The sequence below is a fragment of the Sminthopsis crassicaudata genome, chromosome 3 (genome assembly GCF_048593235.1).
Source record: "Sminthopsis crassicaudata isolate SCR6 chromosome 3, ASM4859323v1, whole genome shotgun sequence".
NCBI classification, from domain to species: Eukaryota; Metazoa; Chordata; class Mammalia; order Dasyuromorphia; family Dasyuridae; genus Sminthopsis; species Sminthopsis crassicaudata.
In genome coordinates this window covers 362,791,616-362,819,212 of record NC_133619.1, presented here as the reverse complement: position 1 = coordinate 362,819,212, position 27,597 = coordinate 362,791,616, and the positions used below count along the sequence as shown (strand labels likewise).

General features: G+C 42.0%; 2 pseudogenes; both read left to right on the top strand.

Moving 5' to 3' along the window:
* Positions 1 to 8,550: 8,550 nt before the first annotated feature.
* LOC141562137 (homeodomain-interacting protein kinase 1 pseudogene) lies at positions 8,551 to 11,630 on the top strand (annotated as a pseudogene).
* A 10,557-nt stretch (positions 11,631 to 22,187) lies between these two features.
* LOC141562136 (homeodomain-interacting protein kinase 1 pseudogene) lies at positions 22,188 to 25,065 on the top strand (annotated as a pseudogene).
* Positions 25,066 to 27,597: the final 2,532 nt, after the last annotated feature.

The following is a 27,597-nucleotide window of genomic DNA, read 5'->3' as shown; positions in this document are numbered from 1 at the left end:
CCAGTAACATCCCCCAGTGTAAATAAGGAATGTTTTCTTTGGGGGGGGTGTGGTCTCTTCCAATGTGATTCACTTTGGGGGACCTCTTTCTAAGCTCCTCATGCTTTCTTTCTTAAACTTTCCCATGTTTCTTTGGGAATCTTCAAGGTATCTTCTCAAGCAATACAATTCAGAAAATCCCTTCGGGTTCATTCCTAGTAGTCTCATGATGACAAGTAGGAGACCCAACTGCCTATTGTGATAAAAGTGATCCTGACCTAATATGGAAATAGGTATGGAACAATTGCACATGTGTAATATGTATATATATGAGATTGCTTGCTGTCTAAAAGGTTGAGGGAAGCGAAGGGAAAAAACTTGGAATACAAAGTTTTGCAAGGGAGAATGTTGAAAACTGTGCATATATTTAAAATAAGAGCTAAAAGAAGATCATGACCAAAACTAAACTTCATATTTTTTGTTCCCAAACTTTGTCTGATTCAAATTTCCCTATTACTAAGAAGAGTAATACTATTCCATCAGTGGTAGCTCCAACTCTTCACTCTTTAAATTTGTCCCTAAACATATCCAATCTATTGCTAAGTTCCTATCCATTTCGACTTTGGCAACATTTCCAAGGAAGTCCTCTACTATGCTTCAGGACTGATACCATCTTGATGCATGAGTCCATCATCTCTTTGCTTAGACTATTACAATGGCCTCTGGCTGAAGTTTCACCTCACCTCAGTACATCCCCCACTCAGCTATCAAAATGATCTTCCTAAAACACAAGAATGACCACGTCAATACCCTATTCACTCAATTCTCATGAGTCCTTATTATCTTCAGGACCAAATATCAAATTCTGTCTGAGCTCTAAAATCCTTAATATTTTGGCCCTTTATTTCCTTTCTCGTGAAAGAAACTATTTTACTATTATATTTATAACCAAATTTGAATTTGGGATTGAGGCTTTTCTCCTTTATTCCCTATTTTAGATCCCATCTGTGAAGGAGAAAACCAACTAGAGTTGTCTGCATGGAGCTTTATTCAGGTTGCTGGAGAGAGCAGAATCTCCTGATCAAACTGATGAGAGTTAGGTAAGGGGCACCTAGATGAAATGAGGATTGGGGTCTACTGGCAGTTTGGGGGTACGGAGGCAAATAGAGCTCCCCTGCAACCCCTTTGGATTCGGTGCTAGGATACAGAGATAAATGAGGTCTAGTGCCATTGGAAGAGTCCTCTGGAAAAGAATTTACAGACCAGAATACCTAGATTAATAAAAGAGGGTTTTTTGGGGCGTGGAATTAAGGTTATAGGGAGAAAGACGCCAGGGCTGGCTCCGGGCAGACAGGAACCCTTGTCATAGATGGAGTGTGCAATGTTTGGGGCTCCTGAAAAGAGTGGATTCCAGTTTCCCTCTTTCTATAATGAGGGGCTTTTGGTAATCTTGAAAAGAGCCAGTAGGTGGAGGGCTCCTGACTGGTTTTGGCCAGGGTTAGAATTTGAATAGAATTGAATGGGTTTTTAGATAAGGAACTGTTGGTGCTGGGGGTGGGGGGTGGGAAACCTGAGCCAATCATTAGAGTGGTGGCTATGATAGCCTATGTTAGCTCAGATCCAGTGGGGGCTGGGAAAGACTGGATATCTCCCATTGACATTCATGGTGGCTGGGAATTAGCAAGGAGTCTTAACCCACCTCATTTCCCCCCCTCAAACAGTTAAAAGTTAAATTAAATTTAAAAAAGATTTGGGGCAGGGTTGAAGATATTCTCCAAGGATCTTCAGAGTAGCGGGATCCCTTCTCTAATCAGACAGCATTCTCTATTAGGAGCTTCCCTCACAGAGATGAAGATCTACCTGGGACAAACTTTTCCCAACCAGGTTTGAAGGCTGCAGAATTGGATTCCCCAGCCACTTTCCATTTGGTGCTCCCACAGAGAGGTGATGTTTTCTTTATCCTTTTCTGATATTTTAATCATAATTGTCATTATTCTTTTTCTTTTATGTCTTATTTGATGTATTCGTTGTTATCGTAATCAACCTATTCCCTGTATTGTATAATTAAATCTTACTCTTATTTTTGATTTTGTTTGAGAGTGTCATTTATAGGAGCGAATCCGAACTTTTCCCTAAAATCACATAACATAAATTGGCGTCACGAACAGGATCCACTGTATAAATGCCTCTCTTTAAGAAAAATAGAGCTCTGTGTCTGTCTGTGTGTGTATGTTTGTCTGCTTTGCATTTTTTGTTCTGTGTTAAAAGTTAGCAACCTCATAAGAGATAAGAATTCAGCCTCTGTGTTACAGTCTTAGGAAAATATCATGCTAAGTTGTGGAAATTGGAATTCATTCAGAGTAGTAATTATTTCCGAGTGGCTCAGGTAGAAAAAAAAAAAAAGAAGAAGTTTGAAAAATCTTTTTTTCTCTTTCTCTCTCTCTGCCTCTGGCTTTTGCAGGAGGAGGGAGAGAAGGGAAGAAATAAAATTTGGAAAGTTTTGAGAAAATAGATGATCAGTGGTTATCACTTCTATAAGCAAGCAGCCCTGTTATCAAAACTCAGGATAGTGTGAATCTTACTTAAAAAAAAAACCTTATAAGCAGGTTTGCTTTCATGGAATTAGAGATCAGAAAGTTTAAGAAGGCTAAGTTGGGTAATTGTCTGCAGCATTTGATTAAGAGCTTTAAGAACAATGGCTAAATACTTTGGCAATTGGTTATTTTCATCTTGCAACTATATAAATTGATATAATATTTTTGTGATATTAAACTTTTTAACCTGTTGTACCAATTTGTAAGTAAAAGAACAAAAAAATTTGACTATTTTATACTGGTGGGGAAGTTTTCCCTGAAAAGCAGGTTTTCAAAGTCTGCTAGAGAGGAATCATGGCAATAAAACCTTATCTGCTTAATGCCACCTGTGAAAAAGAAGTTTCTGCTAGTGGCCTTGAAACCCTCAGGCAGAACGAAGAAAAAAAACACTTAAAAAAACAAAACAAAACAAAAAAAACTAGTTGGTTTGCTTCTGAAACATTGGACAATTTGTTAACATTATGGGTTATGTTTATAGGACATGTGGGTTTTATAGAGGTATTATCTATTTATTGTATTATGAATCTTAAAGTTTAAAAAAAAGGTGATTTTTTTAAAAGGGACAAGAGATATTGATTTACAAAAGTAATTAATAGTTTAAATGGAGCATCTAGTCAGAAGCGTTATTGGGTTTGGAAGTGTTTAAAGTATGTTGGAGAAGTTTTGAGCAAGTAAGCCTTAGGAGGAAAGCAGAGAGTTGGGACAGGAGAATGGAGGAGATTTAAGAAGATTGATTAGTGGGAGCAAATGATTTCAAGAAGAAATCAGTGGGAAAAAGAAGAAACTGGTTGGAAAGGGTCGTCACAGAGAGATGGCTGTGAGGCGGGATGTGTTTTTGCAGGGGAGAGCAGCAGTAGGAAGCTGAAGTCGTTTTTGGCTGAAGAAAGCAAATGGATTAAAAGGGTCAGGCTTCTCTTACAAGACCTTAATTGATTGAACATTTGTTTCTTTAGATACATAAGGGTTTTCATGTTTTAAAGAGTATGATCAGAAATGTGATAGGTAGTTTGAAAGGGTTATTTAACAAAAAAGTTTAATTGATGTTTTTAAGAACTTTTCAGATTCTTTTATGTGAAAATAGGAAATTTTAATTAACTGTATTGATGACAATTATTTAGAGGGAGTCCAAAGAGAATAGTTTTTGCCTTTGTCCTTTTGAAATTGTTTTAGTTATGGGCAATATGTAGTTTGGGGTTTTTCTGTGTATTGGGTATTTTATTTTTTAAAGCAAAATGATTGATATAATATTCAATTTAGGGAACATCTACTTGGGTATGTAAGAATTGTGTAAACATTCTGGGATAAATTTCTTATTGTTAAAAGTCTTACAATATGGAGATCTTGTGGCAGGGAGGAAAAAGAGTGACCTTGTCCAAGTCACTATCAGTTTGTTAAATTATTTAGGAGCACAGGGACTGAGAATTCCTTAAGACAAATTGCAATTTGTGAAATGTGAGGTAAAATATTTAAGTCATTGTATAAGTGAAGGGAAAAAGAAATTAGATCCTGTAAATTACTTGAGGGAAAGATTGGAAACAGAAAAGATAAGGAATTGGCACACAGGGCATTGGTCACTGAAATTTGGACTAATCTTATGTTACCTCAGGACGTTGCAGTGATTCATGTGCAGGGGCACCAAAGAGATTCGAGACTGCTTTGTGGATGAGGAGGTGAACGGGGCTGGAGAAGAAGAATCAGTAAGTATGCAGAAGATGATGGTGTTAATTCTGGCATTTCTGCTTCAAAGGCTTCCAACTTCCTTTACCCCAGGAGAGAAGCAGGAAATCCAAAGCCTTGGTGCTGAGGAGGATAAAGAAGGGCACTGGTTCCTCCCTGATGGCAGAGAAGTACTGACCACAGCAGATATGAGACGTGAACTCCAATATTTACCTCAAGGCAGTCACTGGGGTGTCCAAGAACTGGGTGACTTAGTGTTGACTAAGTTGGAGTACCCAATAGCAGGTAACTGGTCAGCGGGTGTCCTGTTTGTCAGGCTGAATAGGGCAGCCCAATGACAAGTCCAAAAAGGAGGAAGGCCTCCTGATATCAGGCCTTGCAAAAGTGTACAGATGGACTTTACCGAGCTGCCATCAGTGGGGCGTCTCAAATACCTGTTGGTTGTAGTGAACTATCTGACTTTATGGGTGGAAGCCAACCATTCTGGAGAGCAATGTGGAATTATGCCCCAAAAGTTATCAAACTGTGCATGCATACCCTTGGATCCAGCAGTGCTACTACTGGGATTATATCCCAAAGAAATAAGAAAGAAGGGAAAGGGACCTGTATGTGCCAAAATGTTTGTGGCAGCCTTTTTTGGTAGTGGCTAGATAATGGAGAATGAATGGATGCCCATCAATTGGAGAATGGTTGGGTAAATTATGGTATATGAAGGTTATGGAATATTATTGTTCTGTAAGAAATGATCAGCAGGATGAACAGAGAGAGGCTTGGAGAGACTTACATGAGCTGATGCTGAGTGAAATGAGCAGAACCAGGAGATCATTATACACTTCAACAACAATACTGTATGAGGATGTATTCTGATGGAAGTGGATATCTTCAACAAAGAGAAGGTCTAACTCAGATCCAATTGATCAATGGTGGCCAGGATCAGCTACATTCTCTCTAGCTAATACAGATGTCCCCCTGCTAAACTACCAGTCTGCCCTGTGTCCATCATGGGCAGCACCTGTTGCAGGAGTTGCCCAGCAGAATGTCTCCTTGCATCCTGGAACTACTCCTATTTGCACTCAGACTGATCCATTCCAGCAGCCTTTCATCGTGTGTCCACCTGCTTTTCATACTGAACTCCAGTCACCTGCAAAGCATTTTGGATTCCCTGTGAGGATAGAGAATGCTGTGCCAATCTTACCGCAGGCACCTGCTGCTCAGCCACTACAGATCCGGTCAGGAGTCCTCACCCAGGAAAGCTGTCCACCACTAATGAATGGTAGCAACTCTCCATCCTCATGTAGCCACCAGCTTCATTAGTACATGGATGTTTGGAAAGGTTATGATGGGGATGATTGCTAGTGTATTAATTTCTAAAGCTATTCAAGCTGCAAACCAGTGGCTGCTGAATAGGGTAAGGCATGTGATGATGAGTGATGTGATGACTCTCTAAAGGATTATAACTCACTCTTCTATCATCTGGGCATCTTTTGGGGGATGGACAGCAGTATGATAGAGAATTCAATGGCAGTGTAAAAAGCATGATGTCCTGTAAAAGCATACTTGGGGGTCACATTCCTTAGGTTCAAATGTTACACTTTGTAGGTGTTATTTTTTTGTAAAGATCTGGACCCCAGTAAAACTACTAAAAACAGGACCACTGGCTGACAGAGGCAAAGAAAAAAACCTAATACTGACACTAGAGACTCCTAGTTCCTAGAAGTCAATGGCCTTGCACTTTGTCTTCCTGCTCCACCCAGATTCCTTCTCCCTCTAGAAACATCCCCCACTAATTAAACTTTCTATAGAGTTCAGCTGACACTAATCAAACTTTCTCTAGAGCTGAGGTAATGTTAACTACCACTAATTAAACTTTCTATACATGTTAAGTACCACTCATCAAACTTTGTATAGAGTTGAACTGAAGCCGATTCAAACCCAAACTTCCCTTTTATTTCCATAGCCCCCAAGGCCTGAATTCTAATCATAAAGCTAAGTACTCTGGTTGAACCACCTGGAAAAACTCCTAATCCCTTCTTGGGAGCTCCTGTCTGCTAAGAGACTCGATTTCTTTGTGATTTTTAAGAAAAAAAATCTCCTATTTCTTTGCCTCAGAAGTAAGAGTGAATTATTTCACTAGACTTGAGCCTTGCCTCAAACACCATAAGCCTGGGATCCCCAACAATCCTAAGTACTTGAGCTCTTAGTTGCCTGCTCAGATGGATGTGCTTCCAATCAGGAGTCTTTTCTTAATTCCTAGATTTGGATCATCCTTGAGCTCTAATCACCTTTCCAGGGACATCTGAATCCCCAGTCTTGCCTTAGTTATACTAGCCGGAACAACAGGCCCAGGGCCTGGTGGGCTGCTGTAGTTCTGTGGAAGCAATGTTCATGTGAGCAAATACTAGTTCTGGAAATGTTAATTTGTTTATTCATTTTACCCAGCAAGCACACATTAAGCACCTACTGTATGTAGAGCACTATGCTAGATATGGAGAGATATAGACATTTTATTTTATTTTATTTTATTTTTCCTGAGACTGGGATTAAATGACTTGCCCAGGGTTGCACAGCTAGAAAGTGTTAAGTGTCTGAGACCAGATTTGGATTCAGGGTTGGTGTTCTATCCACTGTGCCACCTAGCTGCCCCGACATATATATTTTAGATAACACTTTATAAAAAATGATTTGGTCTTCATGAAGATTTTAGTCTTGTAGCTGGGGCAAAGGCAAGGAAAGGGAAAAGTTAAGGATGTGTCTAGAAGTGAAATTTTACTTGGGATGAAATGCCACGTGGTGGAAGATTTTTGGAGCAGAAGACTGACATAAATAAGAATCTACTAACATGATATGAAGGATAAATACGAGAAAGTGGGCAGTGGTAGAAAAACATGTTAGGTGGCCATTGTAAGGTCAATGTTGCTGGAGAGGGTTGGGAGAATCAAAAATTCAGAAAGCACATTAAGGATAGAAGGAAAATTGGGGATGAAGATAAATCCTTGAGCTCCGCCTTTAATAAAGAAATTTGTCCTTAAGTAAATAATGTTAAATAAATAAATAAGTAAATAAAGTGATAAATTAAGTAATAAAGGTGCCATCACCTTTATTAGGCAATAAGTTCCTTGAGGGCATAATTCCCGTTCTGTTCCTGTCCTTGAGGAGCTTACCTTTAGAATGGTAGAAGCTGCTTGTCTCAAAGGCCTGTGGGAAATATAACTGAGACAAAGAGTGTCTTTAGCTGGAAATAGTCTTAGCTGGACATACCCTTACAAAATGCCAATACCTGAGAGCTAGAATGAACCTCAGAGATCATTTAGTCCAGGACTTCTTAACCTGGGGTGCCTAAATTTGTTTTCAAAAGACATTTGGATTATTATAATTCAAGACAGTTGATCTCCTTTGTAAGCCTATTTCTTTGCTTTTATGCATTTGAAAACATGAGTGAAAGACCGGGTTCATAGACTTCCCCAGATTTTTCACAGAAGCGTATGCCATCAAAAGGGTGAGAATCCTTGTGAGAATCTAGTCCAACTCTTTTGTTTCATAGGAGAGGAAAAAGAAAAGTCCCTCGGATAAGGTCATACCCTTAATAAGTGTCAGAGAAAGGACTTGGGTCCATTAAGGGGAATAAGCAGAGGACCTTATACTTTGTAGGTATTCAGTAAAAGCCAAATTGAATTGAATATAAACTGAGGTGGCATTTGCAAATGGGATAGGAGCACAGAACCACAAGGCCTAGATGAATTAAAGAGAACTAAAAATGAAAGGTTTAAAACATTTTAAAGCCATGAGACCCGACTTTGTGCCATGACTAAATGGCAAAGGTGGGTTCCCTAGCTAGTTAATGAATCAGAACAAAAAGAATGCCAACAGTGAATCCTGAGGGAAGGGTAGAAAGGGCTAGATAAAACCACTGGGGATAGAGTTTGGGCAACAAAAAGGATCTGTCTAAAGAAGACCAAGAAGTAAAAGCTCCAGGATGGAAAAGAAAAATAAAGGTTTGTAAAACAGGAAATATAATGAGATACCTATGAAAATCTTTAAATGAGTGTTAGATCATACTTCTATAACTCTTTAGATTACAAAGGACCTGTGTCTCCACAGCTCCATGGTTAGGATTATTCCTAGGTGCTACATCGGTTGTCTGGTACTTAACAATTCTCTAGCTCATTGAATTCAAAGTTCACACCTGTAAAGAGTTGACACCTGTCAAGGAGTTGACACCTGTCAGGGAGTTGACACCTGTCAAGGAGTTGACACCTGTCAAGGAGTTTGCTCATTGGTTCTTCAAGGAGTTCCCACAAGCCCATGGATTCTCTGGGAGGATATAAGGAGCCAACATTGAGTGGGGAAGTCAGTCTGGATTGGGTCAAGGAGAAGATCTGGACTTGAATTCCTGGCTGCATTTTCAGATCATTGAATTGAAACTAAAAGCTCCAGAAGCTCCCCAAGAGGTCTGCTCCCAGGAAACCATTTGCAATTTGGAGGAAACACAACATCAGAATAGATTAAGATCTTCTTAAATCCTTTTTGATTAGAGAAATACAAATGGATAAAGATTTCAGATATCATTTCACACCTAGCAGACTGGCTACAATGACAGAAAGAGAGAAGAGAAAGAGAGAAGAGACAGAGATAGAGAGAGAGCACCAGTACAAGGGTGTGCTAGAAGCTTCCACAATGTCCCCGATTCAAATGGACAGGCAGACAGTCTCATCGAGTGCCTTCTGCAGTGCAAAGAAACGGAAAACAGAGCCTTCTGGCTGGGACATTTCAGGACGGAGCAGCAACAAAAAGTATCCTACTCCCAGCAAGAACCTCTCAGCCACACAAGGACAAGAAAACTCCTCTCAGCAGGTGACAAGGTTCAACCTCCCCTCTTATGACCAGAGCCTCCTTCTGCCAGCTCCCACAGTGGAGCATGTCGTGGTCAAGGCTGCTGACAGCACCGGGGGTGCTGCCACCTCATCCTTCCCGAGCAGTCAGACCCTCACTCACAGAGGCCACGTTTCTTGGCTGGAGCCCTATCACAAATGTGGATTGAAGAGAAAAAGTGAGGAGGTGGACAGCAGTGGTAAAGGGCAGATCATAGAAGAACATCCCCCTGTCAGGCAGCAGAACAGGACTGTGGTGGGTGCCGCTGCCACGACCACCACCGTGACCACCAAGACCAGCAGTTCCAGCAGAGAAGGGGATTACCAGCTGGTCCAGCATGAAATCCTTTACTCCATGACCAACAGTTACCAAGTCCTAGAGTTCTTGGGCCGGGGGACATTCGGGCAGGTGGCCAAGTGCTGGAAGCGGAGTACCAAGGAAATTGTCGCCATTAAGATCTTGAAAAACCATCCTGCCTATGCCCGACAGGGCCAGATTGAGGTGAACATCCTTTCCCTCCTGAACAGGGACGATGCTGACGAATCCAATGTTGTCCGTTTTTATGAGTGCTTCCAGCACCAGAATCACACCTGCCTGGTGTTTGAGATGCTGGAACAGAACCTGTATGATTTCCTAAAGCAGAACAAGTTTCGTCCACTGCAGCTCAAGTACATCCGGCCCATCCTACAGCAGGTGGCCACAGCTCTGAGGAAGCTCAAGAACCTTGGCCTGATCCACACGGACCTAAAGCCAGAAAACATCATGCTGGTGGATCCTGTGCAGCAGCCATACCGCCTCAAGGTCATTGACTTTGGCTCTGCCACTCAGGTATCCAAAGCTGTGTGCTCCTCCTACATACAGACACGCTACTACAGGGCTCCTGAAATCATTCTTGGACTGCCGTTTTGGGAGGCTATTGATATGTGGTCCTTGGGCTGTGTGATAGCGGAGTTGTTTCTGGGCTGGCCTCTCTACGCCGGGGCTTCAGAATATGAGCAGATTTGTTACATTTCACAAACACAAGGCCTCCCGGCAGAATACCTTCTGAGTGCAGGAACAAAAACAAGCATGTTTTTCAACAGAGATCCTCGTTTGGGTTACCCACTGTGGAGACTAAAGACGCCAGAGGAGCATGAGTGGGAAACAGGAATCAAATCAAGAGACACCCGCAAGTACATATTCAACTGTTTAGATGACATGGCCCAGGTGAATATGTCTACAGACTTAGAGGGAACGGATATGTGGGCAGAAAAAGCAGATAGAAGAGAGTTCATTGATTTGTTGAAGAAGATGCTGACAATTGATGCAGATAAGAGAGCTACTCCATGGAAAACCCTCAACCACCCATTTGTGACAATGACTCATCTTTTGGATTTCCCACCCAGCAATCATGTTTTGTCATGCTTTCAGAACATGGAGATCTGCCGAAGGACAGGGCACATGGATGATCCAGTGAAACAGATCAAGAACCCTTTGACCACCCATTTTGCCCCCAACACAAGCACAAATCTAACCATGACCTTCAGCAACCAGCTCAATCCCGGGCACGGTGTCGCCAGTGTTTTGGCGTCCAGTTCTACTGCAGCAGCAGCTACACACTCTCTGGCTGATTCGGATGTCCCCCTGCTGAATTACCCGTCTGCCCTGTATCCATCAGGGGCAGCACCTGTGGCAGGAGTTGCCCAGCAGAGTGTCTCCTTGCAGCCTGGAACTACTGCCATTTGCACTCAGACTGATCCATTCCTGCAGACTTTCGTCGTGCGTCCCCCTGCTTTTCAAACTGGACTCCAGGCATCTGCTCAGCATTCTGGATTCCCTGGGAGGATGGAGAATGCTGTGCCAATGGTACCCCAGGCGCCTGCTGCTCAGCCATTACAGATCCAGTCAGGAGTCCTCAGCCAGGGAAGCTGTCCACCACTCATGGCAGCAACTCTCCATCCTCAAGCAGCCATCATCACACCACAGCAGGTGGTGCCCTTTACTCTGAGCTGTGCACCTAGCCGGCCGGCGCTGGTTGGACACACTGCCACTGTCCTGCAGGTCTGGCCTGGAGGAACCCAGCAGATCCTCTTACCTTCAACAGGGCAGCAGTTCCCTGGGGTGGCTCTACACAATTGTGTTCAGCCTACTGAGGTCATTCCCCAGGCCATGGGGATTGGCCAGCAGCTGGGAGACTGGAGGAATGGGCACTCAGGTGGCAGCCAGTACAGTAGCCTTATGCAGCAGCCCTCTCTGCTGACAAACCACGTGACTCTGGCCACGGCTCAGCCCCTCAACGTTGGAGCAGCTCATGTTGTCAGGCAGCAGCAGTCAAGTGCCCTCTCCTCCAAGAACAAGCAGCCGGCCCCAGCTCAGGCCCAGACTGTCTCTACATTAGATGTCTCACCTACTCAAGTCTCCTCACTGATGGGGAGCAGCTCACTCTGTACCAACTCTTCCTATAGTCCCCCGGTCCCTGTGCAAGATCAGACTGTCATCATCCCACCTAGTAACAATCCTAACACTCTATGAGGCAAAGCTAGAACATTCATTTGTGGGCTTTCTTTTGTTATTTGCTTGCCTTTCATTTTTGGTTCTCTTTAATTCATCTAGGCCTTGTGGTTCTGTGCTCCTATCCCATTTGCAAATGCCACCTCAGTTTATATTCAATTCAATTTGGCTTTTACTGAATACCTACAAGGTATAAGGTCCTCTGCTTATTCCCCTTAATGGACCCAAGTCCTTTCTCTGACACTTATTAAGGGTATGACCTTATCCGAGGGACTTTTCTTTTTCCTCTCCTATGAAACAAAAGAGTTGGACTAGATTCTCACAAGGATTCTCACCCTTTTGATGGCATACGCTTCTGTGAAAAATCTGGGGAAGTCTATGAACCCGGTCTTTCACTCATGTTTTCAAAAGCATAAAAGCAAAGAAATAGGCTTACAAAGGAGATCAACTGTCTTGAATGATAATAATCCAAATGTCTTTTGAAAACAAATTTAGGCACCCCAGGTTAAGAACTCCTGGACTAAATGATCTCGGGGGTTCATTCTAGCTCTCAGGTATTGGCATTTTGTAAGGGTATGTCCAGCTAAGACTATTTCCAGCTAAAGACACTCTTTGTCTCAGTTATATTTCCCACAGGCCTTTGAGACAAGCAGCTTCTACCATTCTAAAGGTAAGCTCCTCAAGGACAGGAACAGAACAGGAATTATGCCCTCAAGGAACTTATTGCCTAATAAAGGTGATGGCACCTTTATTACTTAATTTATCACTTAATTTACTTAATTATTTATTTGACTTTATTATTACTTTATTTACTTAAGGACAAATTTCTTTATTAAAGGCGGAGCTGAAGGATTTATCTTCATCCCCAATTTTCCTTCTATCCTTAATGTACTTTCTGAATATTTGATTCTCCCAACCCTCTCCAGCTACATTGACATTACAATGGCCACCTAACATGTTTTTCTACCACTGCCCACTTTCTCGAATTTATCCTTCATATCATGTTAGTAGATTCTTATTTATGTCAGTCTTCTGCTCCAAAAATCTTCCACCACGTGGCATTTCATCCCAAGTAAAATTTCACTTCTAGACACATCCTTAACTTTTCCCATTCCTTGCCTTTGCCCCAGCTACAAGACTGTACACTTCATGAAGACCAAATCATTTTTTACAAAGTGTTATCTAAAATGTCTATATCTCTCCATATCTAGCATAGTGCTCTACATACATTAGATGCTTAATGTGTGCTTGCTGGGTAAAACGAATAAAGAAATTAACGTTTCCAGATCTAGTATTGGCTCACATGAACATTGCTTCCACAGAACTACAGCAGCCCACCAGGCCCTGGGCCACTTGTTCAGGCTAGTAGAGCTAAGGCAAGACTGGGGCCTCATGGGCCTGGAAAAGTGATCAGTGCTCAAGGATGATCCAAATCTGGCGATTAAGAAAAGGCTCCTGATTGGAAGCACGTCCATCTATCTGAGCAGGCAAGGAAGAGCTCAAGTACTTAGTATTCGGTTTTTTCTTTGCCTCTGTCAGCCAGCAGTCCTGTTTTTAGTAGTCTTGCTGGGGTCCACACCTTTTCAAAAAAAATTAACAAATACCAAGTGTAACCTTGTAAGGAATGTGACCCACAAGTGTGCTTTTACATGACATCATGATTTATACATAGCCATTGAATTCTCTCTCATATTGCTGTCCATCCCCCAAAAGCTTCTCAGCTGATGGAAGAGTGAGTTATAATCCTTTAGAGAGTCAGATGCTTGAGACTTATCATAATTCAAACCCAAACACAATTTTTGAACTTGTTTCTAGCCTAGTGCCCAGTAACATCCCCCAGTGTAAATAAGGAATGTTTTCTTTGGGGGGGGTGTGGTCTCTTCCAATGTGATTCACTTTGGGGGACCTCTTTCTAAGCTCCTCATGCTTTCTTTCTTAAACTTTCCCATGTTTCTTTGGGAATCTTCAAGGTATCTTCTCAAGCAATACAATTCAGAAAATCCCTTCGGGTTCATTCCTAGTAGTCTCATGATGACAAGTAGGAGACCCAACTGCCTATTGTGATAAAAGTGATCCTGACCTAATATGGAAATAGGTATGGAACAATTGCACATGTGTAATATGTATATATATGAGATTGCTTGCTGTCTAAAAGGTTGAGGGAAGCGAAGGGAAAAAACTTGGAATACAAAGTTTTGCAAGGGAGAATGTTGAAAACTGTGCATATATTTAAAATAAGAGCTAAAAGAAGATCATGACCAAAACTAAACTTCATATTTTTTGTTCCCAAACTTTGTCTGATTCAAATTTCCCTATTACTAAGAAGAGTAATACTATTCCATCAGTGGTAGCTCCAACTCTTCACTCTTTAAATTTGTCCCTAAACATATCCAATCTATTGCTAAGTTCCTATCCATTTCGACTTTGGCAACATTTCCAAGGAAGTCCTCTACTATGCTTCAGGACTGATACCATCTTGATGCATGAGTCCATCATCTCTTTGCTTAGACTATTACAATGGCCTCTGGCTGAAGTTTCACCTCACCTCAGTACATCCCCCACTCAGCTATCAAAATGATCTTCCTAAAACACAAGAATGACCACGTCAATACCCTATTCACTCAATTCTCATGAGTCCTTATTATCTTCAGGACCAAATATCAAATTCTGTCTGAGCTCTAAAATCCTTAATATTTTGGCCCTTTATTTCCTTTCTCGTGAAAGAAACTATTTTACTATTATATTTATAACCAAATTTGAATTTGGGATTGAGGCTTTTCTCCTTTATTCCCTATTTTAGATCCCATCTGTGAAGGAGAAAACCAACTAGAGTTGTCTGCATGGAGCTTTATTCAGGTTGCTGGAGAGAGCAGAATCTCCTGATCAAACTGATGAGAGTTAGGTAAGGGGCACCTAGATGAAATGAGGATTGGGGTCTACTGGCAGTTTGGGGGTACGGAGGCAAATAGAGCTCCCCTGCAACCCCTTTGGATTCGGTGCTAGGATACAGAGATAAATGAGGTCTAGTGCCATTGGAAGAGTCCTCTGGAAAAGAATTTACAGACCAGAATACCTAGATTAATAAAAGAGGGTTTTTTGGGGCGTGGAATTAAGGTTATAGGGAGAAAGACGCCAGGGCTGGCTCCGGGCAGACAGGAACCCTTGTCATAGATGGAGTGTGCAATGTTTGGGGCTCCTGAAAAGAGTGGATTCCAGTTTCCCTCTTTCTATAATGAGGGGCTTTTGGTAATCTTGAAAAGAGCCAGTAGGTGGAGGGCTCCTGACTGGTTTTGGCCAGGGTTAGAATTTGAATAGAATTGAATGGGTTTTTAGATAAGGAACTGTTGGTGCTGGGGGTGGGGGGTGGGAAACCTGAGCCAATCATTAGAGTGGTGGCTATGATAGCCTATGTTAGCTCAGATCCAGTGGGGGCTGGGAAAGACTGGATATCTCCCATTGACATTCATGGTGGCTGGGAATTAGCAAGGAGTCTTAACCCACCTCATTTCCCCCCCTCAAACAGTTAAAAGTTAAATTAAATTTAAAAAAGATTTGGGGCAGGGTTGAAGATATTCTCCAAGGATCTTCAGAGTAGCGGGATCCCTTCTCTAATCAGACAGCATTCTCTATTAGGAGCTTCCCTCACAGAGATGAAGATCTACCTGGGACAAACTTTTCCCAACCAGGTTTGAAGGCTGCAGAATTGGATTCCCCAGCCACTTTCCATTTGGTGCTCCCACAGAGAGGTGATGTTTTCTTTATCCTTTTCTGATATTTTAATCATAATTGTCATTATTCTTTTTCTTTTATGTCTTATTTGATGTATTCGTTGTTATCGTAATCAACCTATTCCCTGTATTGTATAATTAAATCTTACTCTTATTTTTGATTTTGTTTGAGAGTGTCATTTATAGGAGCGAATCCGAACTTTTCCCTAAAATCACATAACATAAATTGGCGTCATGAACAGGATCCACTGTATAAATGCCTCTCTTTAAGAAAAATAGAGCTCTGTGTCTGTCTGTGTGTGTATGTTTGTCTGCTTTGCATTTTTTGTTCTGTGTTAAAAGTTAGCAACCTCATAAGAGATAAGAATTCAGCCTCTGTGTTACAGTCTTAGGAAAATATCATGCTAAGTTGTGGAAATTGGAATTCATTCAGAGTAGTAATTATTTCCGAGTGGCTCAGGTAGAAAAAAAAAAAAAGAAGAAGTTTGAAAAATCTTTTTTTCTCTTTCTCTCTCTCTGCCTCTGGCTTTTGCAGGAGGAGGGAGAGAAGGGAAGAAATAAAATTTGGAAAGTTTTGAGAAAATAGATGATCAGTGGTTATCACTTCTATAAGCAAGCAGCCCTGTTATCAAAACTCAGGATAGTGTGAATCTTACTTAAAAAAAAAACCTTATAAGCAGGTTTGCTTTCATGGAATTAGAGATCAGAAAGTTTAAGAAGGCTAAGTTGGGTAATTGTCTGCAGCATTTGATTAAGAGCTTTAAGAACAATGGCTAAATACTTTGGCAATTGGTTATTTTCATCTTGCAACTATATAAATTGATATAATATTTTTGTGATATTAAACTTTTTAACCTGTTGTACCAATTTGTAAGTAAAAGAACAAAAAAATTTGACTATTTTATACTGGTGGGGAAGTTTTCCCTGAAAAGCAGGTTTTCAAAGTCTGCTAGAGAGGAATCATGGCAATAAAACCTTATCTGCTTAATGCCACCTGTGAAAAAGAAGTTTCTGCTAGTGGCCTTGAAACCCTCAGGCAGAACGAAGAAAAAAAAAACTAAAAAAAACAAAACAAAACAAAACAAAAAAAACTAGTTGGTTTGCTTCTGAAACATTGGACAATTTGTTAACATTATGGGTTATGTTTATAGGACATGTGGGTTTTATAGAGGTATTATCTATTTATTGTATTATGAATCTTAAAGTTTAAAAAAAAGGTGATTTTTTAAAAGGGACAAGAGATATTGATTTACAAAAGTAATTAATAGTTTAAATGGAGCATCTAGTCAGAAGCGTTATTGGGTTTGGAAGTGTTTAAAGTATGTTGGAGAAGTTTTGAGCAAGTAAGCCTTAGGAGGAAAGCAGAGAGTTGGGACAGGAGAATGGAGGAGATTTAAGAAGATTGATTAGTGGGAGCAAATGATTTCAAGAAGAAATCAGTGGGAAAAAGAAGAAACTGGTTGGAAAGGGTCGTCACAGAGAGATGGCTGTGAGGCGGGATGTGTTTTTGCAGGGGAGAGCAGCAGTAGGAAGCTGAAGTCGTTTTTGGCTGAAGAAAGCAAATGGATTAAAAGGGTCAGGCTTCTCTTACAAGACCTTAATTGATTGAACATTTGTTTCTTTAGATACATAAGGGTTTTCATGTTTTAAAGAGTATGATCAGAAATGTGATAGGTAGTTTGAAAGGGTTATTTAACAAAAAAGTTTAATTGATGTTTTTAAGAACTTTTCAGATTCTTTTATGTGAAAATAGGAAATTTTAATTAACTGTATTGATGACAATTATTTAGAGGGAGTCCAAAGAGAATAGTTTTTGCCTTTGTCCTTTTGAAATTGTTTTAGTTATGGGCAATATGTAGTTTGGGATTTTTCTGTGTATTGGGTATTTTATTTTTTAAAGCAAAATGATTGATATAATATTCAATTTAGGGAACATCTACTTGGGTATATAAGAATTGTGTAAACATTCTGGGATAAATTTCTTAGGTTAAAAGTCTTACAATATGGAGATCTTGTGGCAGGGAGGAAAAAGAGTGACCCTGTCCAAGTCACTATCAGTTTGTTAAATTATTTAGGAGCACAGGGACTGAGAATTCCTTAAGACAAATTGCAATTTGTGAAATGTGAGGTAAAATATTTAAGTCATTGTATAAGTGAAGGGAAAAAGAAATTAGATCCTGTAAATTACTTGAGGGAAAGATTGGAAACAGAAAAGATAAGGAATTGGCACACAGGGCATTGGTCACTGAAATTTGGACTAATCTTATGTTACCTCAGGACGTTGCAGTGATTCATGTGCAGGGGCACCAAAGAGATTCGAGACTGCTTTGTGGATGAGGAGGTGAACCGGGCTGGAGAAGAAGAATCAGTAAGTATGCAGAAGATGATGGTGTTAATTCTGGCATTTCTGCTTCAAAGGCTTCCAACTTCCTTTACCCCAGGAGAGAAGCAGGAAATCCAAAGCCTTGGTGCTGAGGAGGATAAAGAAGGGCACTGGTTCCTCCCTGATGGCAGAGAAGTACTGACCACAGCAGATATGAGACGTGAACTCCAATATTTACCTCAAGGCAGTCACTGGGGTGTCCAAGAACTGGGTGACTTAGTGTTGACTAAGTTGGAGTACCCAATAGCAGGTAACTGGTCAGCGGGTGTCCTGTTTGTCAGGCTGAATAGGGCAGCCCAATGACAAGTCCAAAAAGGAGGAAGGCCTCCTGATATCAGGCCTTGCAAAAGTGTACAGATGGACTTTACCGAGCTGCCATCAGTGGGGCGTCTCAAATACCTGTTGGTTGTAGTGAACTATCTGACTTTATGGGTGGAAGCCAACCATTCTGGAGAGCAATGTGGAATTATGCCCCAAAAGTTATCAAACTGTGCATGCATACCCTTGGATCCAGCAGTGCTACTACTGGGCTTATATCCCAAAGAAATATGAAAGAAGGGAAAGGGACCTGTATGTGCCAAAATGTTTGTGGCAGCCTTTTTTGGTAGTGGCTAGATAATGGAGAATGAATGGATGCCCATCAATTGGAGAATGGTTGGGTAAATTATGGTATATGAAGGTTATGGAATATTATTGTTCTGTAAGAAATGATCAGCAGGATGAACAGAGAGAGGCTTGGAGAGACTTACATGAGCTGATGCTGAGTGAAATGAGCAGAACCAGGAGATCATTATACACTTCAACAACAATACTGTATGAGGATGTATTCTGATGGAAGTGGATATCTTCAACAAAGAGAAGGTCTAACTCAGATCCAATTGATCAATGGTGGCCAGGATCAGCTACATTCTCTCTAGCTAATACAGATGTCCCCCTGCTAAACTACCAGTCTGCCCTGTGTCCATCATGGGCAGCACCTGTTGCAGGAGTTGCCCAGCAGAATGTCTCCTTGCATCCTGGAACTACTCCTATTTGCACTCAGACTGATCCATTCCAGCAGCCTTTCATCGTGTGTCCACCTGCTTTTCATACTGAACTCCAGTCACCTGCAAAGCATTTTGGATTCCCTGTGAGGATAGAGAATGCTGTGCCAATCTTACCGCAGGCACCTGCTGCTCAGCCACTACAGATCCGGTCAGGAGTCCTCACCCAGGAAAGCTGTCCACCACTAATGAATGGTAGCAACTCTCCATCCTCATGTAGCCACCAGCTTCATTAGTACATGGATGTTTGGAAAGGTTATGATGGGGATGATTGCTAGTGTATTAATTTCTAAAGCTATTCAAGCTGCAAACCAGTGGCTGCTGAATAGGGTAAGGCATGTGATGATGAGTGATGTGATGACTCTCTAAAGGATTATAACTCACTCTTCTATCATCTGGGCATCTTTTGGGGGATGGACAGCAGTATGATAGAGAATTCAATGGCAGTGTAAAAAGCATGATGTCCTGTAAAAGCATACTTGGGGGTCACATTCCTTAGGTTCAAATGTTACACTTTGTAGTTGTTATTTTTTTGTAAAGATCTGGACCCCAGTAAAACTACTAAAAACAGGACCACTGGCTGACAGAGGCAAAGAAAAAAACCTAATACTGACACTAGAGACTCCTAGTTCCTAGAAGTCAATGGCCTTGCACTTTGTCTTCCTGCTCCACCCAGATTCCTTCTCCCTCTAGAAACATCCCCCACTAATTAAACTTTCTATAGAGTTCAGCTGACACTAATCAAACTTTCTCTAGAGCTGAGGTAATGTTAACTACCACTAATTAAACTTTCTATACATGTTAAGTACCACTCATCAAACTTTGTATAGAGTTGAACTGAAGCCGATTCAAACCCAAACTTCCCTTTTATTTCCATAGCCCCCAAGGCCTGAATTCTAATCATAAAGCTAAGTACTCTGGTTGAACCACCTGGAAAAACTCCTAATCCCTTCTTGGGAGCTCCTGTCTGCTAAGAGCCTCGATTTCTTTGTGATTTTTAAGAAAAAAAATCTCCTATTTCTTTGCCTCAGAAGTAAGAGTGAATTATTTCACTAGACTTGAGCCTTGCCTCAAACACCATAAGCCTGGGATCCCCAACAATCCTAAGTACTTGAGCTCTTAGTTGCCTGCTCAGATGGATGTGCTTCCAATCAGGAGTCTTTTCTTAATTCCTAGATTTGGATCATCCTTGAGCACTAATCACCTTTCCAGGGACATCTGAATCCCCAGTCTTGCCTTAGTTATACTAGCCGGAACAACAGGCCCAGGGCCTGGTGGGCTGCTGTAGTTCTGTGGAAGCAATGTTCATGTGAGCAAATACTAGTTCTGGAAATGTTAATTTGTTTATTCATTTTACCCAGCAAGCACACATTAAGCACCTACTGTATGTAGAGCACTATGCTAGATATGGAGAGATATAGACATTTTATTTTATTTTATTTTATTTTTCCTGAGACTGGGATTAAATGACTTGCCCAGGGTTGCACAGCTAGAAAGTGTTAAGTGTCTGAGACCAGATTTGGATTCAGGGTTGGTGTTCTATCCACTGTGCCACCTAGCTGCCCCGACATATATATTTTAGATAACACTTTATAAAAAATGATTTGGTCTTCATGAAGATTTTAGTCTTGTAGCTGGGGCAAAGGCAAGGAATGGGAAAAGTTAAGGATGTGTCTAGAAGTGAAATTTTACTTGGGATGAAATGCCACGTGGTGGAAGATTTTTGGAGCAGAAGACTGACATAAATAAGAATCTACTAACATGATATGAAGGATAAATACGAGAAAGTGGGCAGTGGTAGAAAAACATGTTAGGTGGCCATTGTAAGGTCAATGTTGCTGGAGAGGGTTGGTAGAATCAAAAATTCAGAAAGCACATTAAGGATAGAAGGAAAATTGGGGATGAAGATAAATCCTTGAGCTCCGCCTTTAATAAAGAAATTTGTCCTTAAGTAAATAATGTTAAATAAATAAATAAGTAAATAAAGTGATAAATTAAGTAATAAAGGTGCCATCACCTTTATTAGGCAATAAGTTCCTTGAGGGCATAATTCCTGTTCTGTTCCTGTCCTTGAGGAGCTTACCTTTAGAATGGTAGAAGCTGCTTGTCTCAAAGGCCTGTGGGAAATATAACTGAGACAACTAGTGTCTTTAGCTGGAAATAGTCTTAGCTGGACATACCCTTACAAAATGCCAATACCTGAGAGCTAGAATGAACCTCAGAGATCATTTAGTCCAGGACTTCTTAACCTGGGGTGCCTAAATTTGTTTTCAAAAGACATTTGGATTATTATAATTCAAGACAGTTGATCTCCTTTGTAAGCCTATTTCTTTGCTTTTATGCATTTGAAAACATGAGTGAAAGACCGGGTTCATAGACTTCCCCAGATTTTTCACAGAAGCGTATGCCATCAAAAGGGTGAGAATCCTTGTGAGAATCTAGTCCAACTCTTTTGTTTCATAGGAGAGGAAAAAGAAAAGTCCCTCGGATAAGGTCATACCCTTAATAAGTGTCAGAGAAAGGACTTGGGTCCATTAAGGGGAATAAGCAGAGGACCTTATACTTTGTAGGTATTCAGTAAAAGCCAAATTGAATTGAATATAAACTGAGGTGGCATTTGCAAATGGGATAGGAGCACAGAACCACAAGGCCTAGATGAACTAAAGAGAACTAAAAATGAAAGGTTTAAAACTTTTGAAAGCCATGAGACCCGACTTTGTGCCATGACTAAATGGCAAAGGTGGGTTCCCTAGCTAGTTAATGAATCAGAACAAAAAGAATGCCAACAGTGAATCCTGAGGGAAGGGTAGAAAGGGCTAGATAAAACCACTGGGGATAGAGTTTGGGCAACAAAAAGGATCTGTCTAAAGAAGACCAAGAAGTAAAAGCTCCAGGATGGAAAAGAAAAATAAAGGTTTGTAAAACAGGAAATATAATGAGATACCTATGAAAATCTTTAAATGAGTGTTAGATCATACTTCTATAACTCTTTAGATTACAAAGGACCTGTGTCTCCACAGCTCCATGGTTAGGATTATTCCTAGGTGCTACATCGGTTGTCTGGTACTTAACAATTCTCTAGCTCATTGAATTCAAAGTTCACACCTGTAAAGAGTTGACACCTGTCAAGGAGTTGACACCTGTCAGGGAGTTGACACCTGTGAAGGAGTTGACACCTGTCAAGGAGTTTGCTCATTGGTTCTTCAAGGAGTTCCCACAAGCCCATGGATTCTCTGGGAGGATATAAGGAGCCAACATTGAGTGGGGAAGTCAGTCTGGATTGGGTCAAGGAGAAGATCTGGACTTGAATTCCTGGCTGCATTTTCAGATCATTGAATTGAAACTAAAAGCTCCAGAAGCTCCCCAAGAGGTCTGCTCCCAGGAAACCATTTGCAATTTGGAGGAAACATAACATCAGAATAGATTAAGATCTTCTTAAATCCTTTTTGATTAGAGAAATACAAATGGATAAAGATTTCAGATATCATTTCACACCTAGCAGACTGGCTACAATGACAGAAAGAGAGAAGAGAAAGAGAGAAGAGACAGAGATAGAGAGAGAGCACCAGTACAAGGGTGTGCTAGAAGCTTCCACAATGTCCCCGATTCAAATGGACAGGCAGACAGTCTCATCGAGTGCCTTCTGCAGTGCAAAGAAACGGAAAACAGAGCCTTCTGGCTGGGACATTTCAGGACGGAGCAGCAACAAAAAGTATCCTACTCCCAGCAAGAACCTCTCAGCCACACAAGGACAAGAAAACTCCTCTCAGCAGGTGACAAGGTTCAACCTCCCCTCTTATGACCAGAGCCTCCTTCTGCCAGCTCCCACAGTGGAGCATGTCGTGGTCATGGCTGCTGACAGCACCGGGGGTGCTGCCACCTCATCCTTCCCGAGCAGTCAGACCCTCACTCACAGAGGCCACGTTTCTTGGCTGGAGCCCTATCACAAATGTGGATTGAAGAGAAAAAGTGAGGAGGTGGACAGCAGTGGTAAAGGGCAGATCATAGAAGAACATCCCCCTGTCAGGCAGCAGAACAGGACTGTGGTGGGTGCCGCTGCCACGACCACCACCATGACCACCAAGACCAGCAGTTCCAGCAGAGAAGGGGATTACCAGCTGGTCCAGCATGAAATCCTTTACTCCATGACCAACAGTTACCAAGTCCTAGAGTTCTTGGGCCGGGGGACATTCGGGCAGGTGGCCAAGTGCTGGAAGCGGAGTACCAAGGAAATTGTCGCCATTAAGATCTTGAAAAACCATCCTGCCTATGCCCGACAGGGCCAGATTGAGGTGAACATCCTTTCCCTCCTGAACAGGGACGATGCTGACGAATCCAATGTTGTCCGTTTTTATGAGTGCTTCCAGCACCAGAATCACACCTGCCTGGTGTTTGAGATGCTGGAACAGAACCTGTATGATTTCCTAAAGCAGAACAAGTTTCGTCCACTGCAGCTCAAGTACATCCGGCCCATCCTACAGCAGGTGGCCACAGCTCTGAGGAAGCTCAAGAACCTTGGCCTGATCCACACGGACCTAAAGCCAGAAAACATCATGCTGGTGGATCCTGTGCAGCAGCCATACCGCCTCAAGGTCATTGACTTTGGCTCTGCCACTCAGGTATCCAAAGCTGTGTGCTCCTCCTACATACAGACACGCTACTACAGGGCTCCTGAAATCATTCTTGGACTGCCGTTTTGGGAGGCTATTGATATGTGGTCCTTGGGCTGTGTGATAGCGGAGTTGTTTCTGGGCTGGCCTCTCTACGCCGGGGCTTCAGAATATGAGCAGATTTGTTACATTTCACAAACACAAGGCCTCCCGGCAGAATACCTTCTGAGTGCAGGAACAAAAACAAGCATGTTTTTCAACAGAGATCCTCGTTTGGGTTACCCACTGTGGAGACTAAAGACGCCAGAGGAGCATGAGTGGGAAACAGGAATCAAATCAAGAGACACCCGCAAGTACATATTCAACTGTTTAGATGACATGGCCCAGGTGAATATGTCTACAGACTTAGAGGGAACGGATATGTGGGCAGAAAAAGCAGATAGAAGAGAGTTCATTGATTTGTTGAAGAAGATGCTGACAATTGATGCAGATAAGAGAGCTACTCCATGGAAAACCCTCAACCACCCATTTGTGACAATGACTCATCTTTTGGATTTCCCACCCAGCAATCATGTTTTGTCATGCTTTCAGAACATGGAGATCTGCCGAAGGACAGGGCACATGGATGATCCAGTGAAACAGATCAAGAACCCTTTGACCACCCATTTTGCCCCCAACACAAGCACAAATCTAACCATGACCTTCAGCAACCAGCTCAATCCCGGGCACGGTGTCGCCAGTGTTTTGGCGTCCAGTTCTACTGCAGCAGCAGCTACACACTCTCTGGCTGATTCGGATGTCCCCCTGCTGAATTACCCGTCTGCCCTGTATCCATCAGGGGCAGCACCTGTGGCAGGAGTTGCCCAGCAGAGTGTCTCCTTGCAGCCTGGAACTACTGCCATTTGCACTCAGACTGATCCATTCCTGCAGACTTTCGTCGTGCGTCCCCCTGCTTTTCAAACTGGACTCCAGGCATCTGCTCAGCATTCTGGATTCCCTGGGAGGATGGAGAATGCTGTGCCAATGGTACCCCAGGCGCCTGCTGCTCAGCCATTACAGATCCAGTCAGGAGTCCTCAGCCAGGGAAGCTGTCCACCACTCATGGCAGCAACTCTCCATCCTCAAGCAGCCATCATCACACCACAGCAGGTGGTGCCCTTTACTCTGAGCTGTGCACCTAGCCGGCCGGCGCTGGTTGGACACACTGCCACTGTCCTGCAGGTCTGGCCTGGAGGAACCCAGCAGATCCTCTTACCTTCAACAGGGCAGCAGTTCCCTGGGGTGGCTCTACACAATTGTGTTCAGCCTACTGAGGTCATTCCCCAGGCCATGGGGATTGGCCAGCAGCTGGGAGACTGGAGGAATGGGCACTCAGGTGGCAGCCAGTACAGTAGCCTTATGCAGCAGCCCTCTCTGCTGACAAACCACGTGACTCTGGCCACGGCTCAGCCCCTCAACGTTGGAGCAGCTCATGTTGTCAGGCAGCAGCAGTCAAGTGCCCTCTCCTCCAAGAACAAGCAGCCGGCCCCAGCTCAGGCCCAGACTGTCTCTACATTAGATGTCTCACCTACTCAAGTCTCCTCACTGATGGGGAGCAGCTCACTCTGTACCAACTCTTCCTATAGTCCCCCGGTCCCTGTGCAAGATCAGACTGTCATCATCCCACCTAGTAACAATCCTAACACTCTATGAGGCAAAGCTAGAACATTCATTTGTGGGCTTTCTTTTGTTATTTGCTTGCCTTTCATTTTTAGTTCTCTTTAATTCATCTAGGCCTTGTGGTTCTCTGCTCCTATCCCATTTGCAAATGCCACCTCAGTTTATATTCAATTCAATTTGGCTTTTACTGAATACCTACAAGGTATAAGGTCCTCTGCTTATTCCCCTTAAAGGACCCAAGTCCTTTCTCTGACACTTATTAAGGGTATGACCTTATCCGAGGGACTTTTCTTTTTCCTCTCCTATGAAACAAAAGAGTTGGACTAGATTCTCACAAGGATTCTCACCCTTTTGATGGCATACGCTTCTGTGAAAAATCTGGGGAAGTCTATGAACCCGGTCTTTCACTCATGTTTTCAAAAGCATAAAAGCAAAGAAATAGGCTTACAAAGGAGATCAACTGTCTTGAATGATAATAATCCAAATGTCTTTTGAAAACAAATTTAGGCACCCCAGGTTAAGAACTCCTGGACTAAATGATCTCGGGGGTTCATTCTAGCTCTCAGGTATTGGCATTTTGTAAGGGTATGTCCAGCTAAGACTATTTCCAGCTAAAGACACTCTTTGTCTCAGTTATATTTCCCACAGGCCTTTGAGACAAGCAGCTTCTACCATTCTAAAGGTAAGCTCCTCAAGGACAGGAACAGAACAGGAATTATGCCCTCAAGGAACTTATTGCCTAATAAAGGTGATGGCACCTTTATTACTTAATTTATCACTTAATTTACTTAATTATTTATTTGACTTTATTATTACTTTATTTACTTAAGGACAAATTTCTTTATTAAAGGCGGAGCTGAAGGATTTATCTTCATCCCCAATTTTCCTTCTATCCTTAAGGTGCTTTCTGAATATTTGATTCTCCCAACCCTCTCCAGCTACATTGACATTACAATGGCCACCTAACATGTTTTTCTACCACTGCCCACTTTCTCGTATTTATCCTTCATATCATGTTAGTAGATTCTTATTTATGTCAGTCTTCTGCTCCAAAAATCTTCCACCACTTGGCATTTCATCCCAAGTAAAATTTCACTTCTAGACACATCCTTAACTTTTCCCATTCCTTGCCTTTGCCCCAGCTACAAGACTGTACACTTCATGAAGACCAAATCATTTTTTACAAAGTGTTATCTAAAATGTCTATATCTCTCCATATCTAGCATAGTGCTCTACATACATTAGATGCTTAATGTGTGCTTGCTGGGTAAAACGAATAAAGAAATTAACGTTTCCAGATCTAGTATTGGCTCACATGAACATTGCTTCCACAGAACTACAGCAGCCCACCAGGCCCTGGGCCACTTGTTCAGGCTAGTAGAGCTAAGGCAAGACTGGGGCCTCATGGGCCTGGAAAAGTGATCAGTGCTCAAGGATGATCCAAATCTGGCGATTAAGAAAAGGCTCCTGATTGGAAGCACGTCCATCTATCTGAGCAGGCAAGGAAGAGCTCAAGTACTTAGTATTCGGTTTTTTCTTTGCCTCTGTCAGCCAGCAGTCCTGTTTTTAGTAGTCTTGCTGGGGTCCACACCTTTTCAAAAAAAATTAACAAATACCAAGTGTAACCTTGTAAGGAATGTGACCCCCAAGTGTGCTTTTACATGACATCATGATTTATACATAGCCATTGAATTCTCTCTCATATTGCTGTCCATCCCCCAAAAGCTTCTCAGCTGATGGAAGAGTGAGTTATAATCCTTTAGAGAGTCAGATGCTTGAGACTTATCATAATTCAAACCCAAACACAATTTTTGAACTTGTTTCTAGCCTAGTGCCCAGTAACATCCCCCAGTGTAAATAAGGAATGTTTTCTTTGGGGGGGGTGTGGTCTCTTCCAATGTGATTCACTTTGGGGGACCTCTTTCTAAGCTCCTCATGCTTTCTTTCTTAAACTTTCCCATGTTTCTTTGGGAATCTTCAAGGTATCTTCTCAAGCAATACAATTCAGAAAATCCCTTCGGGTTCATTCCTAGTAGTCTCATGATGACAAGTAGGAGACCCAACTGCCTATTGTGATAAAAGTGATCCTGACCTAATATGGAAATAGGTATGGAACAATTGCACATGTGTAATATGTATATATATGAGATTGCTTGCTGTCTAAAAGGTTGAGGGAAGCGAAGGGAAAAAACTTGGAATACAAAGTTTTGCAAGGGAGAATGTTGAAAACTGTGCATATATTTAAAATAAGAGCTAAAAGAAGATCATGACCAAAACTAAACTTCATATTTTTTGTTCCCAAACTTTGTCTGATTCAAATTTCCCTATTACTAAGAAGAGTAATACTATTCCATCAGTGGTAGCTCCAACTCTTCACTCTTTAAATTTGTCCCTAAACATATCCAATCTATTGCTAAGTTCCTATCCATTTCGACTTTGGCAACATTTCCAAGGAAGTCCTCTACTATGCTTCAGGACTGATACCATCTTGATGCATGAGTCCATCATCTCTTTGCTTAGACTATTACAATGGCCTCTGGCTGAAGTTTCACCTCACCTCAGTAC